Below are 19,136 nucleotides of genomic sequence, written 5' to 3' on the forward strand. Positions count from 1 at the left end.
CCTATTACCCTCCTTCTCCACCACAACAGCTTCCCTTACCAATATCATCCTACATGAGCGTGGTACATTGGTTACACTTGATGAACAAATATCAAAGCATTACTACTAACCATGGTTAATCATTTACGATTTGCACCATACACTTTTATAGGTTCTGAACAATTGTATAATAGCTCACATCCATCATTGTAAGACCATGCAGAACAATTCACTGCCAAGTTGCTTGGCATTTTATCATTGATTTGTATGATCTTTTTATAGTATATGGATATCAAACCCTTATCAGATACATGGTTTCCAAATATTTTCTCCAGTTGCGTAGGCTGCCTATATACTTTCTTGAAAAAGTCTTTTTAAGAACAGAAGTATTTAATTTTGAGGAGGTCCCATTTAACTATTTTTTCTTTTGTTGCTTGTACTTTGGATATAAGGTTTGAGAAACTACTGCCAGTACCATGCTGGGATTTTTTGTTTGTTTGTTTGTTTGTTTACCACTGTAGCTAAGTAATATGATTTAAAGTCAGGAGGTAGGAGTCCTCCAACTTCATTCTTTTTAAGACATTTTTGGCTCTTCAGGGACCCTTAAAACTTCCAAATAAATTTGATAATTGGCTTTTCCATTTCTTCAAAAAAGACTGCTGGAATTTTTATTGGGATTGCATTAAATCAGTTTGGGTAGAGTTGATCTTTTTTTTTTTTTCAGTCTATGATGAAGTATTTTATTATTAGACAGTAATGCCACTAATAAGTTTTAAACTTTCAGCAATTAAGTTTAAACATCAGTACAGTACTCTTAGTTATGGTACAGACAATTGTCTTGAGATAAATGACTCACTCTGATGCAATGTTTGAAGTTCAAAATGAGATGTTACAACAATAAACAAATGTAAATTAAATGCAAAAACATTTAAAAAAAACTTAATGATGGGGAGGTTGTTGGTGTGGGAGGAGTGGTGTGGGGGGATGGGGGGTATACGGGAACCTCCCATGTTTTTTATAATGCAACCTTTTGTGTGATGTATGTATCTTCAAAAAAATACAATTTACAAAAATGATGGGGGCGGAGGGTAGGGAGTGGGTTATATGGGAACCCCTTATGTTTTTTGTTTTTTTAAAAGATTTATTTATTTCTCTCCCCTGCCCCCCCCACCCGCCCCAGTTGTCTGTTCTCTGTGTCTATTTGCTGCATGGTCTTTGTCCGCTTTTGTTGTTGTGAGCGGCATGGGAATCTGTGATTCTTTTTTCTTCTTTTATTTCCAGGTCCTTGATATTTTATTTTTTTTCACTCTTTTTAATTTTTTAATTTTTAATTTTTTAACTTATTTTTAATGTTACATTAAAAAATATATGAGATCCCCATACACCCTTTACACCCCCTCATCCCACTGCTCCCACACCACAACCTCCTCCATCATCATGGGACATTCATTGCATTTGGTGAATACATCTCTGAGCACTGATGCACCTCATGGTCAACGGTTCACATTACAGTTTACACTCTCCCCTAGTCCACCCAATGGGCCATGGGAGGACATACAATGTCCAGTAACTGTCCCTGCAATACCATCCAGGACACCTCCAAGTCCTGAAATTGCCCCCACATCACATCTCTTCTTCCCATTCCCATCCTCAGCAGCTACCATGTCCACTTTCTCTATTTCAGTGTCACATTTACTTTCACTACTGATCACATTAGTTCCAGAATAGAGTATCAGTAAATTCACTCTAATTCATACTCTATTCCTCCATCCTGTGAACCTTAGAATGGTTGTGTCCACTCCACATCTATATCAAAAGGGGGCTTAGATTCCACATGGATGCTGGATGCAATTCTCCTGCTTTCAGTTGTAGGTACTCTTGGCTCCCTGGTGTGGTGGTTAACCTTCTTCACCTCCATATTACCTGAGTGGGGTTAGTCCAATAAACCAGAGCATAGGAGTTGCAAGTCTGTTGAGGCCCAGGGCCTGGCTATCACATGGTCAGTCCAGAGATTCAAGTCCCCTGGGTATACATTAAACCCCAGCACCAACTATAGTTCCGGTAAAAATAACAGGAGAGACTTGTGGACAAAGATCACATCTGAGTCCAGCTCCATCACACAGAAACACAAACTTCAAAGTAGGGCCAACTGACATGGCACTGAACCCCATCTGCCATGACCAGAGAACCTGTGGGTCTCTGTAAGCCTCAGAAGAACCAATACCTGGGGTTGTATCTACTTTTATTGTCTCTGGGACTCTGCTCAGGTGTGCATAAGGGCAACCCCTCTGATAACCTCCCAGCTTTTTTTGGAGACTCATAGCCATATAAACTCATTTGTTCTTTCCATTTCCCCATTTTATTCAGCTCAAAAAGCATTTTTAACTCCTGATATTACATGTAGGCTGAGATATTCTGCTGGTCTGAGTTGACCCTTTTATTCAAGGTCATAGAATTGACATCTTAATGATACATAGTCTTCCAATCCATGAACATGAAATGTCTTTCCATTTATTTAGGTCTTCTTTCATTTCTTTTAGCAATTTATTTTTAGTTTTCTGAATACAATGTCTTTTGTCCTTGGTTAAGTTTATTCCTAAATATTTGATTCTTTTAGTCACTATTATAAATTGATTTTTTTTTTGCTTCTTCCTCAGATTGCTCATCAGTAATGTATAGAAATGCTACTGATTTTTGTGTATTAATATTTTGTCCTTCCACTTTGTTGAAATTGTCTATTAGTTCTAGGAGATTTGTTGTGGATTTTTTGAGATTTTCTAGGTACAGGATCATATCATCTATGAATAGCCAAAATTTTACTTCTTCCTTTCAAAACCTTTTATTTCTTTTTCTTGCCTGATTGCTCTACCTAGAATCTCTGTCACTATATTGAACAACAGTGGTAACAGTTCCCAATCTCTTGATCCCAATCTCATCAGGAAAGCTTTCAGTCTGTTACCATTGAGTACCTATTTTAAAAAAACAAACCCATAGCTAACATTATATTCACTTTACCATGTTGAGAAACTGTCTTCTATTCATATCTTTTGGAATGTTTTTATCAAGAAAGGATACTGTATTTTGTCAGATGCCCTTTCTCCATCAATTGAGAGGATCCTGTGATTTTTCTTCTTCAATTTATTAATGTGGTTTATTGATTTTCTTGTGGTGAACCACCCATCCATACCTGGAGTAAAACCTATTTGATCAGGGTGTATAATTATTTTAATGTGGTTTAAAATTTGGTTGCAAGTATTTTCTTGCTGATTTTTGCATCTATATTCATTAGGGAAATTGGTCTGTAATTTTACTTTTTTCATAAGTACCTTTATCTGATTTTGGTGTTAGGGTGATGTTGACTTCTTAGAATGAGTTTGGTAGCATTCCTTCCTGTTCCATTTTATTTTAGAAGGGCTTAAGCAAGATTGGAATTACATAATCTTTGAATGGTTGGTAGAATTCACCTGTGAAACCATTTGGTCCTTGCTTTTCATTTTGGGGAGTTGTTTGATGACTGTTTCAGTATCTTTACTTGTGATTGGTTTGTGGAGGTTTTCTATTTCTTCTAAGGTTAGTGTAGTTAGTATAGTTTGAACATATGTTTCTAGGATTTGCCCATTTTGACTACATTGTCTAGTTTGTTGATGTACAATTGTTCATAAGGTCCTCTTATAATCTCTCATTTCTATGGGGTCAGTGGTAATGACCCCTCACATTTCTGATTGAATTTATTTGTGGCATCTTCTCTCTTTTTTTCTGTCAGACTAGCTAAGGGTGTGTTGATTTTGTTCACCTTCTTGAATAAACAACTTCTGGTTTTCTTGATTCTTTTTTTTTTAACTAAATTTCATTTTTTTCTTCTAAGTTCTTAATTATTTCTTTCCTTCTGCTTGGTTTGGGATTAATTTGCTATCTCTTTTCTAGTTCCTCCAAGTGTGTAGTTAGGGCTTCAATTTGAGCTCTTTCTTCTTTTTTAAAATATAATCATTAAGGGCTATATATTTCCCCCTCAATACTGTCTTTGTTGTATCCCATAGGTTTTGATATGATGTGTTCTCATTTTCATTTGTCTTGAGATAATTACTGATTTATCTTGCAATTTCTTCTTTGACCCACTGATTATTTAAGTGTATGCTGTTTAGTCTCCATATATTTGTGATTGTTCCTTTTTTTCATCAATTATTGATTTCCAGCTTTGTTTCATTATGATAAGAGAAAGTGCTTTGTATAATTTTAATTTTTAAAAATTGATTGAGACCTGTTGTGTGACCCAACATAACGTATATCCTGAAGAAGAATCCAAGAGCACTTGAAAAGAATGTATAACCTACTCTTTTGGATTGTCTTGCTCTACAAAATGTCTGTTAGGTCTAGTTCGTTTATATTATTCAGGCTTCCTGTTTCCTTATTTATTCTCTGTCCAAATGTTCTATGCAAGGCTTAGAGTGATGTACTGAAATATCCAATTATGATAGAGATCTCTAATTCTCCCTTCAGTTATGCAGTGTGTGCCTTATGTATCTTGGGGTACCCAGGTTAGGTGCATAAATATTTATTATAGTTATTTCTTCTTGACGAATTGCCCCCTTTTATTGATATATAATAACTTTCATCTCTTATAATAGTATTGCATTTAAAATATATTTTGTCTGATATTGGTATCACTACTCCAGCTCTTTTTTGGTTACTCTTCATATGGGATATCTTTTTCCAGCCTGTCACTTTCAACCTGATTGTCTCATTACATTTGAGATGAGTCTCTTGTATACAGCATATGGATGGCTTATATATTTTTTATCCATTCTATCACTATATATTTTGATTGGGGAGTTCAATCCATTAACATTCGATGTTATTTCTATAGTGGCATTACTTTGGCCATTTGATCCTTTGGCTTTCCATTCCCTTATATTACTATTGTCTGCCTTGTAACCCTTTAAATTACCCTTACTAATAATCTTCACTACTATCCTCCAAGTCTCTCACCTTCTCTTTTCATTTCAGGCTGCAATTCTCCCTTTAGTATCTCTTATAAATCTGACCTTTTGGTAACATACTCTTTCAGTTTTTGTCTGTGAAGACTTTAAACTCAAAAACTCAACCTCATCTTTGAAGGATAGTTTTGCAGTATAAAGAATTCTTGAATGGCAGTTTTTCCCTTTCAGTACCTTAAATACATCATACCACTGCCTTCTCACCTCCATGGTTCTGATGAGAGATTGGCACTTAGTCTTATTGAGGTCCCTTTATATGTGACGTTATGCTTTTCTCATGCTATTTTCAGAATCCTTTCTTTATCTCTGGTATATGTCATTCTGAATAATAGGTGTCTTCAGATTTATTCTGTTTGAGGTTCATTGGCCTTATTCAATACTGATATTTATATATTTAATTAGGGTTAGGAAGGTTTCAGTCATTATTTTTTCAAATATTCTTTCAGCCCTTTTTCATTCTCTTCTTCTCAACACTGATAGTGCATGTTTGTGTGTCTCATGTTGTCCTTCAATTCCCTAAGACCCTGTTCAATTATTTCCCATCTTTTTTTTTCTGTCTGTTCTCCTGTATTTCCAAGTTCAGATGTTCTATCCTTGATTTCACTTATTCATTCTTCTGACATTTCAAATCTGCTGTTGTTTGCCTCTAATGTATTTTTAATCTCATCCATCGTGTCTTTCAGTTCATAAGCTCTGTCACTTTTCTTTGCAGGCTTTCAAATTGTTCTTTATGCTCAGCCCATATTCTTAATATCCTTTATCTATATAGTCTTATTTTCCTTCAATTTCTTGAATTGGTTTAGGGACTTGTGTGATTATCATTCATTACTTGTCTTAAATCCTGTGTTTCAGCAGGGTTTTTGGTTTATTCCTTTGGCTGAGCCATCTCTTTTTTTTTTTTGTATGGCTTATACTTTTTTTGCTTATGTTTTGACATATGCTTATGTTGGTGAATTTACTCTGATGGTTGATTTTTCTCTCTTGTCTAGTGCTTTTGTTCCATGGCTCTTTTATTTTTGGTTCAGCTTATTCTAAGTCTTTAAAATTGCCCAGCTTAAATTAAAAATTATCAAAATAGGGTCAGGAACTCACTAATGGGGTACATTATTAGCCAACATTATTAGCAATAAAAAAAATGCAACTTAAAGCAACAAGGAGATACTATGTCTACTCAACCAGATTGGCAAATATGTAAATATCTGAAAATAGCATAATGGCAATCTTCATTTATTGCTGGCAAAAGTGTAAATTGGCAACTACTCAGGAAAATCTACTAAAATCAATGATTCTGCCCATTCCATGACCCAGAAATTCTACTCCTGGTCAAACTATGTCCATATGTTTACAATGAGACATATATTCTGACCAGTATTCCTACTAGCCTTGTTCATAATAATTAAAATGAAATGATTTTGACAATATTCTTTCACAGTTTGTAACAAACATCTCATGACAATGCAAGATGTTGGTGGAGGGTTGATGTATGGAATCCCTGTATGATGTTATTCATGTTTGCTTTGTAAGTTCACAACTTTTATTATACGCTTAATTGTTTATGTATGTTCATATATAAATGATAAAAGGATAATAATAATCAGATTGGTTAGGGGAAAAAAAGAAATGAAACTCCAAGTTTCTGTCTTAGGAGGATGGATACATACCTTTTGGTATAATCAGGTAATGGAACACTCTACAAAACAAACAAAAGCAAAACTATATTTACATAACATGCATCATGGAAGAATCTTAAAATCATATTTTCCAAGAAGAAAATAATATCCAAATGAATGTATAATGAATGATTCTACTTACAACCAGTTTAAAAACTGCTACATAAAAACCATATTGCTTAGGGACCTATATTTATGTGACACTAGTAAAACAAAGCTCATAAAAGTTAGGATAGTGGTAACCTCATGAAAAAATTAGACTTGTGATCAGGAAGGTGAGGTAACTCAAATGTTTTCACTGTGCTTTTCCTTTGACTTGAATAGTGTTTACCTGGGCTTTATAACTCTTTATACCTAGGCAAAAGAGGGTCCTTACTAGGCTCTGTAACTTCAAGGGGTCCACAGAGTACAGACATACTCAAGTACACAGACTTCATTTATTCAGAACCCACACACTTCTCTGTCTCAGATTCCAACCCTTAGCAGTATTATAGTATGACCTACATCCTAAGTAAATACTCTTGTGTCTGGTACTGATCAAGGTTCAGGGAAATGCTTCTTCTGAATCCTTGTACATGCACTATGAAAAAGGAAATTATATACCAGCACAGCAAGGTTTGGGGTTGTACAGTTGTCTATCCCTCCTGAAGAACTGGCCTTCCAAGCAGCCCCACAGATGTGTAAAATGCTAATACATTTGGGGAAAATATTCAGTAGTATGCATTTAAAATATTAAAGTTTATATTCTTTTGCCCAGCAAAGACCACTTTTGGAAAATTAAAAAGTAAACTCCCAGTATATAAGGTATAGCCACATATCCTAACATTCTTTTTCTGCCAAGTAACAAAAATGTTCAGCACCAGTAAGTGCAATTTCCTTGTACAAAGTGGCAAAACTCAACAGTTTATCTGGGTTTCTTTGCTGGTGCTGAACAAGGATCATCAGCATTTCTGCCAGTGGTGGAGGGATTCTCACTTCTGCTTCCCATCTGTACTCAGTCACTTTTCTGAAGTCTGGAGAAATTCTCACTTCCCCACCTGGACTCAGTCACACTTGTGAAGTCTATCACTTTCAAACCCAGCTCTCATCTTCTAGAGATAATTGTACATCTTTCTTCCCAACTCTTACTTGATGTTGGTCAAATTGATAACGTGAAATCAACTCTAGTGTTGGCATTTACACCATGGAAATTGGCAAGCACTACAGATCAGGTTTTGGTTTTTTTTTTAATTTTTTCTAAAGAGCTGGCTGTTAAATATACAGGAGTCAATATCTCTTAATCTTCTGATTCATTTTTGTCTGGAAATGGTGAAGAACAAAGTCAGATTAGTTTAAGAAAAATAAGTGAATAGACTTTCATTTTTGCACAACACTTTGGTACTTCTTTGGTTTAAAAATTCAAAGTTGGCCAAATGCTATCACACAAATGTTTCTTTTTGGCTACATTTTGCAAGCAAGTTCTTCAATATACCTGGTAAGTAGCATGCTAGCATTTACTAAGTTTCTTTCCTATTGGCCACTTATCAATGATAAGGCAAGCACTCAGTGTCCCTGCTAGAGTCACCATTCCTACTCCTCCATCAATCTCTGGGCTGGGGAGAAAATGCATTGTGCCAGCAAGAGTTAAGCATACTTCCTCAGGAAGCACGATACATACTGAGCATTGAAATACTAAGAGTTATTTTCCATATGATCATGGTTAACATATGATGCAGGTCTGTCTATGATAATCAAATAATATTAAGTACATATAAGTTTTCTTTGTGCCCCACCATTCCCTTCATAAACCCTATTTCTTTTCCCTACAATATAAATTTTGTTCTTTTAAGAGAAATTAAATGAAATGAACTTTGCAAGTAACCTTCGTTTTACTCACATGATACAAACTGATCTAAAAAAAAAAAAAATCAGTATTTAAATCTTTCCCAGAAATTTTTCTCATAGTTTCCAATGATGTTGTTTTACTGACACTAATTCTAAATACATTGTTGATTAAAATCAGCTTTTTAAAGTAGGCTACCCTCAACTCCTAGAGGCAACTCACTGTTGGTAAAAGTCACCCCCAGTTCCTTGTCATGTGGGCTTCCTCAGCATGGCATCTTACTTCTTCCAGGCAACAAGGAGAGTCTCTAGTCTTCTAGCAAGACTGAGTTTTATATAATGTAATGTAATCACGGGATTGACATCCGATCACCTTTGCCATCTTCCATTGGTTAGAAGCTAGTCACTGGTCTTGCTCTCAAAAGAAGGATTCATAAGAGGGCGTGAGCACCTGGCAGCATGGCTCATGGGGGCCATCCTAAAGTTTGTCTGCTATGCCACCTTTTTTTTCCCAGATGTATATGAATTGTTTCCTGCATTTACCTAGTAAAATACGTGAAAAAGCAGAGTGTGTTCTGTAGTTTTCACAACACTAAAACTTATCCAAATATTTTCAGTTGTCACTTAATGATAAAAGAGTTCCACAAATACATATTTTAAAAATCTAATGCAGCTAGAACTCGAGTATACTGCATTTGAAGAGCCAAAGGATTTAAAGGTATGAGGATAACAAATGGTTTTAAATATGTACATAAGTTTTGGTAACAAATGGCTTTAAATATGTACATAAGTTTTTGGTAAATTAGCAAAAAATCATAACTTTATTTTGTTTTCTATGTTAATTTGAAGGATTCTCTGAAGGTTTTGTGTATCTATTTTTTATTATGGGCAAGGATTATATTTTCAGTTACTGTAATTTAATAAATTTTGGCCCTACATGGTAAGTCTAGTATTAGAATATATCATTCTAAGCTGTTTCCTCTGAGGATAAATGCAAATGAGAGCAGAAATAATGCATTAGTGAAGAAACAAATATATCTCATTAGGACCCTGGAAACTGCACATAGGCTTCTTGTGGACAACGTGGGATAATCTCTCCATCTGAAGATCCTCAACTTATTCACACTTGTAAAGTCCTGTTTTTTATATGTAAGGTAGTAACCATAGGTTCTGAGAATTTGGGTATGGATTTCTTTGGGTGCCTTTATTCAGCCTACCAAATCGACCAATAGCTGTGTGAAGATAAAGCTGGCCAAAGCCAGGAAATGTACTTAGGCATGGATATTTCTTGGGGAGAATGGCTTTACACACCTAGAAGAACAAATAGAAGAAGTAATTCAAAACAAAGAGAAAGAATATGGAGATGGAACTGACAAAGAAAAAGGTATGGGAATTGGAGGATACATAAAGGCACCAAACATGTACGTAAATGGTAATTCTAGAAAGAGAAAAAATATAAGAAGGAGAATTCAAGAAAAAACAGTCTCTCCATTCATTTTCGTAACACTTGAGAGTCAGTTGTATACATCATGCTTCTTGAATATTTAATCCTGCCATGTTTCATAAGAATAAGGATATTCATTTATGTAGCCACCTTTAGTGCAGTCACCAAGCTCAAAAAATTTACCATTGAAATATGGTTTCACATACCTATTGAATGTTTACATAGACTTGATAAATACATTTATATTCCAATTTTTTTTCATATGCCCTAATAATGTCCCTTTAAGCCTTTTCTCCTCCCTTGATAGATCCCATCAAGGATCATGTATTGCATTTAATACATGTTGCTCTTTTTTTTTTTTATTGTATATTGTGGTAACTATATAGACAAAATAATCTTCCCCATCTCAACCACTCCCAAGCATACCCTCACCACCTTACATTACTAAAACTTTCTCATTATGCATTAACATCCCATTCTCCCAGCATCCACCCCTGGCAACCTATCTAATTTCTGTCTCTATGAACTTGGATATCTCTAGTATTTTCTTTGTAGCTGCCACGGGGCTTAAATTTAATATTGCAAATCCAAAGCAATCTTGTTTGCTTTAATAACTACTTAACTTCAGTAATATACACAAACTATGTTCCTATACCCCTCTGTTCCCCCACCATTATGTAGTTCTTGTTACAAATACATTATGAATCCAAAACCACTTATTTATCATCGCATTTTATGCATTTGCCTTATAGATCCTGTGGGAAGTGAAAAGTGGAGTTAAAAACCATAAATAAAATAGTACTGGCATTTATATTTACCCACATAATTATCCCCACTGTAGATCTTTATTTCTTCATGTTGCTTCAATATATTGTCTATTGTCCTTTCAATATATTGTCTATTTAGCATTTCTTATAGGGCCAGTGTAGTGGAGATGAAATCTCTCAGCTTTTATTTATGTGGGAATATCTTAATCTCTCCTTAATTTTTAAAAGAAAGTTTTGCTAGATATAAATTTTTTTGTTGGCATGCTTTGCTTTCAGCATTTTAACCATGCCATTCACCATTTCCTTGACTCCATGGTTACCATGAGAATTTGACACTTTCTTTTCATAATCTATCTCTATTAATATTCTTTTTGTGTTTATCATTTTCCTGATTTCCTTTGGTTATTTTTCCATGCTTTCCTTTATCCCTTTGAACATATTTAGGATTATTTTTTAAAAAATATTTGTCTGGTATGTCGCAAGTCTGTCCTCACTGATGGTTTGTGATTCATTAATCTCCACCTTTCCTGTGTCAGCACTTCCTGTTTCTTTCCTCTGAGCAATCTGTTCCTTAAATTTGTATGCAGCCAGTTTTCGTGACAGAATTTTGCTTGAATTATAAGAGAGAAAAAAAAGGGAAAAATAAGAAAACATCTTTCCAGTCTTTGCACATTGATCTGTACGAATGCTCTCTTTAAGGGCTTATTTATATAGTGAGTTTAGAGAATAACTCCAGACCCAATATAGAAGCCTCTTTGATCCTTACCACCTGTGCATCTTGTCTTGTGCATGTGACTCTAGGAATTACCCAATTTAAGTGGTACTGTGTGCCCCCTCTTTCCTGGGAAAGTTTCCTCAGTCTGGGCACTGCACCGAATGACCTATAACTGGCAGCCCTACCCCAGGCAGCAGGACTTGACTGCTCCGCCACAATGTTCTGTAGAAGAGCTTGTTGAACTGCTTTCAACAGGTTGGGCAAGTTCTGCATCTGCAGGTCCCTCAAGCAACCACCTGACAGATTGGGCCAGCCACACTTGCCCCAGTGTGTGCACAAGGGTTCCCCTGCTTTCTCTGGATTGGGTCAAGTTGCTGTGCACTGGGAGTATAGGCCACCTCTGTGCCAATCCATTGAGGACCGGGGGAGGGCCCAATCAAGGTGCCACCGGACCCTACAGCTTTTAAGTGGCCTTTTTCTTGATTGGCACTTGCCCTGTTACTGCAGTCCTTTAACTGTTTACTGGAGTGTTGAGGACAATTGTGTGTTCATTCTTGCTAATTGTTCCCAAGTGAAGCAAGCAAACAGAACCTCACTTTCACAGAGCTGTTTAGAACAAGAGCTAACTTACTGAAATGATTTTGTGGCAGGCACTTTTCTTATGTGGTCATCTATTCTTACAAAAACCTTGAGGCAAATTCTGTTTTTATCCTCGTTATTCAGACAAGAAACTAAAGTGCAGACAGTAGGCTTTGACCCTAGATGCCATGACTGAAGGTGGCAGGGAAGACACTTGACTGGCACTTGGTTTCTGGAGCCATGCTCTTAAGGGAAAGTTTCAGAAGGAATCAAAAGGAAGATATAAAATTCTTCACTTATGATTTTAGAGGTAAGCATTCAAAATAAAATATTATCAAAGGGAATCCAGCTAAATTTGTGGAGGAAAATTTTATCAACTATAATTTTCTGGATTTGGCTCAAGTGATAGAGCATCTGCCTACCATATAGGAGGTCCAGGGTTCAAACCCAGGGCCTCCTGACCTGTGTGGTGAGGTGGCCCATGTGCAGTGCTGATGTATGCATGGAGTGCCGTGCCACGCAGGGGTGTCCCTTGCATAGGGGAGCCCCATGCACAAGGAGTGTGCCCTGCGCGAAAAAAGTGCAGCCTGCCCAGGAGTGGCACTGCACACACGGAGAGCCGATGCAGCAAGAAGATGCAACTAAAAGAGACACAGATTACTGGTGCCACTGACAATGCAAGTGGACACAGAAGAATACATAGTGAATGGACACAGAGAGCAGACAATGGGGGTGGGGGGGGAGAGAGAAATAAAAAAAGTATAAATCTTTAAAAAAATTAAAATACAATAAGAATGAGCTACAAGCAAAAAAAAAATATGGACTTCCAGGAAGATGGCAGACTAGAAAGACACAGGACTCTCCTCTCTATCGGAAAAATAGCTTGAGGACAGGCTGAAATGGCCTGGAAAAAAATCTTTGGGGGTTTAGAACATAGGGAAAGGCTGGACACTGCCCAGAAGAGAGAAGGACAAAGGTAAAGAACTATGATGGCAAAAACTGTGAGTTAAAATCAGCCGCTGCTACTGCCGGCACCTCTCCCCCAACACACACACAAAAGACACTTTAGAATTATTAGGCCTCTGGGCCACCTACAGACATAGGAGGCTCCAAGAAGCCACCACTCCAGAAAGGGAGGAGAGAGGGACACAGCCTAAGGCTGACTCAACTTTTGACCACACATTTGGTCTGCTGTGTACTGCTAGCCCTTCCAGGCAGGTGTGGCGCTGCCATTGTTTGCCTTGTGAGCAAGCTCTGGACTCAGGAGATCCAGTACTAAAGAGATCCACCCTCCCAAACTCCCTCTACAAACTGAGGCTGATTGTTGAGGGCACAGAGGGGAATGGAATTATTTCTTATCTGGGAAAAGGGAGGGGGCTACTAGGGAAGGTTGGAGAATTGTCTGAGAAAGTTTGAATAAAAAGTTCATAGCCTCCAGGCAGGAATCTCTATCACATTGATCCAGTCCCTGTTGCAGCACACACACACTGACCAGACATTGAACTGAGAGGGCTGCCAGAGCACCATCTGCTGGCAGAACAAGGAAGTGTGAGAAAATTAAAAGTAAATAAGAGAGGCTTCTTTTGGCCCTATAGCCTCCCTCCTGAAGGCCCTAGGAAGCAGGTCTGCAACCCATTACTGGGTCGATAGCCCAGTTTTGAGCAACGGACATGGACAATCTTAATGATCCAGGTTGAAAAAGAAAGAGCAGCAGTAACACACACCCTCACACCACTAAATCCCTAAGAAAGAGAGAGAAATTGAGCATCCGAGTAAACTCACCATCCTAATCAAATGCCTAGATATCAGCAAAAATTTACGAGCCATACTAAGAAAGTGAAAGACATGACCCAAGAAAAGGAATATATCAAAACCCTGGAAGAGATGCAGGATTTGAGACAACTAATTAGCAAGATATACAAAATTTCCAAAATGAAATTAATGAGTGGAAAGACAATGTGGCTAAAGAGATAAATGACATCAAGAAGACATAGAGGGAAGCAGATGTAGGTCAAATGATTGAGCTCCTGCCTACCATGTGGGAGGTCCTGTGTTTGGTTTCTGGCGCCTTCTAGAGAATATGAGCAAGACAGCAAGCTGGCATGGCGAGCTGATGCAACAAGATGATACAGCAAGGATACACAAAGAGGAAACAATGAAAGACATGACAAAGAATGAAGTGGAGGTGGCCTCAAGTGATTGAGCACCTCTCTCCCACATGAGAGGTCCTGGGATTGGGTCCTGGTGCTTCTTAAAGAGAATATGAGCAGACACAGAGATCACACAATAAATGGACAGAGACCAGACAGCGCAAACAATGGGGGGGGGGCGTGAAGGGTGATAAATAAATAAAAATTATTCTTTTAAAAAAAATAAAAAGATGACATTGAGTGAGCACAGAGAAGAATTTGAAATCCTGAATAGAAAAATTACAGAGCTCATGAAATGAATGAAAGATATAGTTGGTGAGATAAAAAACACATTAGAGGCATTAAACTTCCGACTCAAAATGATAGAAGAAAGAATGATACCAAAGACAGAACAGCTGAAACTGAGGAGAGAAAAGAATGGAAAAAATAGAGCAGGGGCTCAGGGAGTTGAATGACAACATGAAGCACAACAAAATATGTGTCATGGGAGTTCCAGAAGGAAGAGAGAAGGGAAAAGGGACAGAAAGAGTAATGTAGGAAATAATAGCTAAAAATTTCCCAACTCCCACAAAACAAATTTACATGTCCAAGAAGTGTACCATCCCCAAATTAGAACAAATCCAAATAGACCTACTCCAAGAGACATACTACTCAGAATGTCAAATGTCAAAGATAAAAAGAAAATTCTGAGAGCAGCAAGGGAGACACAAACCATCACATACGAGGGGTGCCTAAAAAGACTTAGTGCAGATTTCTCATCAGAAACAATGGAAGTGAGAAGACGGCGATATGATACAATTAGGATATTGATAAAGAAAAACTGCCAGCCAAGAATTCTTTATCCACCAAAATTGCCCTTCAAATATGAAGGTAAGTATAAAATACTCACAACAGAAACTAAGAGAGTTTATAAAAAAAGAATCCAACTTTGCAAGAAATATTCAAGGAAGCCTTTGAGTGTGAAAGAAAAAGACAAGAGAGAGAGGCTTAGAGAAGAGTACAGAAGAAAGAATAGCAGAAAGGATAACCAAAAGAGTAAAAAGATAGACAAAAACATAAATATGAAATATGAAAATCAAAGATAAAATGGTAGATGTAAATAATGCATTTACACTAATGTCATTAAATGTAAATGGATTAAACTTCCCAATCGAAAGTTGACAGAATGGATAAAAAGCATGAACCATGCATATGATCCTTAAAAGAGACTCACTTTAGACACAGGGATACAAACCAGCTGAAAGTGAAAGATTGAAAAAGATATTCCATGGAAATAGTAACCAAAATAGAGTTGAGATAGCACTAATATTGGACAAAACAGACTTTAAATGCAAAAAAGTTATAATTGGTACTGAAGGCCATTACATATTAATAAAAGGACAATGTACCAGGAAAATATAACAATCATAAATATCTATGCACCTAACCAGAGTGCCCCAAAATATAAGAGGCAAACTCTGGCAAAACAGAAGTGAGAAATATATATCTCTACAATAATCATTGGGGAATTCAACACACCATTCACATCATTAGATAGAACAGCTAGGCAGAATATCAACAAGGAACATGGAACTTGAACAATAAGATAAACGAGTTAGACCTAATAGACATATACAGAATTTTGCATCCAAACTCAGAAAGTTATACGTTCTTTTCAAATGCCCATTGATCTTTCTCCAAGATAGACCACTTATTAGGGCATAGTGCAGTACTTGATAAATATAGAAATATTGAAATTGTGCAGAGCACCTTTGCAGATCATAATGGAATGAAACTGGAAATCAATAATAGAAAAGAGAGAAATTTGCAAATATGAGGAAGCTAAGTAACACATTCCTAATTAATCAGTGAGTCAAAAAATAAATTGCAAGTGAATCAGTAAATACATTGAGACAAATGAAAACAAAAACACAACTTATCAAAACTTACAGGATACAGTAAAAGCAATCTCAAGAGGGAAATTTATAGCCCTAAACACCTGTATTTAAAAAAAAAAAAAAGCTAAATGCAAAGATTTAACTGTACAACCGGAGAAACTAGAAAAAGAACAACAAGCTGATCCCAAGGCAAGCACAGGGAAAGACATAATAAAAATAAGAATAGAAATAGTTGAAATTGAGAGCAAAATAACAATACAGAAAATTAACAAAACCAAAAGCTGTTTCATTGAGAAGATCAAAAATATAGACAAACCCCTAGCTAGACTAATAAGAAAATAAGATGCAAATAAATACAACCAGAAATGAAAGGGGGAAGGTTACAACTGACCCCACAGAAATAAAAAGGAACATAAGAGGATATTATGAGAAACTGTATACCAAAAAAATAGACAACCTAGATGAAATGAACAAATTCCTAGAAATACACAAACTACACTGACACTACAAGAACTCTAAGATCTTAACAAACCAGTCACATATAAAGAAATTGAACCTGTCATCAAAAGTCTTCCAACAAAGAAAAGTCTAGAGACAGATAGCTACACAGGTGAATTCTACCAAGCTTTTGGGAAAGAATTAATGCCAATCCTTTTTAAACTCTCCCAAAAAAATGAAGAGGAGGATAAAATTACCCAATTCATTTTATGATGCTATCACTACAAGAAAAGAAAATTACAGCCCACTCTCTAATGAACATAGATGCAAAAATTCTCAACAATTACTTGCAAAATGAATCCAACAGCATGTCAAAACACTAATGTATCATGACTAAATGGGATTTATTCCTGGTATCCAAAGCTGGTTCAAAATAAGAAACTCAATCAATATATAATATACCACATTAACAAATTGAAGGAAAAAAAACACATGATCATCTCAATCAATGCAGAAAAGGCTTTTGACAAAATCAAGCATACTTACTTGATAAAAACACTTCAAAAGATAGGAATAGGAGGAAAATTCCTCAGTATGATAAAGGGCATATATGAAAAACCCAGAGCCAACATTGGACTCAGTTGGGAAAGTTTAGGAACAAGACTAGGATGGCCCAGTGTCACCACTGTTATTCTGCATTGTACTAGAAGTTCTAACTTGAGCAATTAGACAAGAAGAAAAAAAAAAAGGCATCCAAGTAGGGAAGAAGGAGATGAAGCTCTGTTTGTGGATGACATGATCCTATATTAAGAAAATTCTGAAATATCTATGACAAAGCTAATTGAGTTAATAAATGAGTTCAGCAAAGCAGTCAGATACAAGGTCAGCACACAAAAATCAGTAATGATTTTGTACACTAGCATTGAACAATTGGAGGAAGAAATCAGGGGAAAAGTCCCATTTACAGTAGCAACAATAAGACTCAAATACCTAGGAATCAATTTAACCAAAGAAGTACAGAATCTATATGCAGAAAACTACAAAACAGTGCTAAAAGAAATCAATGAAGACCTAAACAAATGGAAAGACATTCTGTGTTCATGAATTGGAAGACTGAATATCATGAAGATGTCAATCCTACCCAAAATGATTTATAGATTCTATGTAATACCAATTAAAATTTCAACAGCCTACTTTACAGAAATAGGCAGTTACCAAATTCATTTGGAAGGGAAAGTGCCCCCAAATAGCCAAAGCACTCTAAAAAAGAAAAGCAACATGGGAGGAATTTCACTGCTTGAGCTCCAGTGGTCAAAACAGCATGGTACTGGCATAAAGATAGATACATCGATCAGTGGAATAGAATTGAGAGTCCAGCAATAAACCCTCACCTCCACAGCCAACTATTTTTTGACAAACCTAACAAGTCCACGTTAGTGGGAAAAAACAGTCTCTTTAACAATTGGTGCTGGGAAAACTGGATATCCTATAACGAAAACAATGAAAGAGGACCCCTATTCACTCCCTATACAAGAATCACCTCAAAGTGGATCAAAGACCTAAATATAAAAGCCTGGACAATAAAACTACTAGAAGAAAATGTAGGGAAACATCTTAAAGACCTTGTGGTTGGTGGTGATTTCTTGGACCTTACACACAAACACATGCAACAAAAGAGAAAAATAGATAAACAGGACCTCCTCAAAATTAAACACTTTTGCACCTCACAGAACTTTGTCAAAGGGTGAAAGGCAGCCGACACAATAGGAGAAAATATTTGGAAATATTTTCTGACAAGGGTTTAATATCCATGATATATAAAGAGATGTTATAATTCAACAATAAAAAAGACAAACAACCTAATTAAAAAATGGGCAAAAGACTTGACTAGACATTTGTTCAAAGAAGAAATACAAATGACAAAAACATACATGAATAAATGTTCAACTTCACTAATGATTAGGGAAATGCAAATCAAAACAACAATGAGATATCCTTTTACACCTTTTAGAATGACCACTATTAAAAAGAGAAGTATGAGTGTTGCAGAGGGTGTGGAGAGATATGAACATTTATTTCACATTTATTTCCTGTTGGTGGGAATGAAGAATGGGAAATTACTGTGGAGAAGTATTTGGTAGTTCCTAAAGAAGTTGACTATAGATTTGCCAGGGTACCCTTCAATATCACTGCTGGGTTTATACCCAGAAGAACTGAGATCAGTGATATGAATAGACATCTGCACACCAATGTGCCTAGAGGTGTTATTCACAATTGCCAAATGTTGGGAACAATTCAGTTGTCCATCAACTAATGAGTGGATAAGCAAACTATGGTATATTCCCATGATGGAATATTATGCAGCTGTAAGAAGAAATGAAGTTGTAAAGCATGTGATAACATGGATGAACCTGGAGGATATTATGTTGAGTGAAGTAAGCCAGACACAAAAGGACAAATGCTGTATGATTGTGTTACTATGAGCTAAATATGTTGTGTAACATATTGTATAATTCTTTTTATATGAAATGTAAATATAAATCAATTTATAAAGAAGAAATTTAAGTAGTGGTTATGAAGGGCTAGGGAAGGCATACAAAGGGTGTGGAGTTTTTCTTTTTGGATTATGGAAATAATTCTAAAATTTTCTGTGATGAATGTACAACATTGTGATTATACTAAAAGCAATTGATTATACACTT

This window comes from Dasypus novemcinctus, chromosome 16 (assembly GCF_030445035.2).
Source record: "Dasypus novemcinctus isolate mDasNov1 chromosome 16, mDasNov1.1.hap2, whole genome shotgun sequence".
Classification (NCBI taxonomy): Eukaryota; Metazoa; Chordata; class Mammalia; order Cingulata; family Dasypodidae; genus Dasypus; species Dasypus novemcinctus.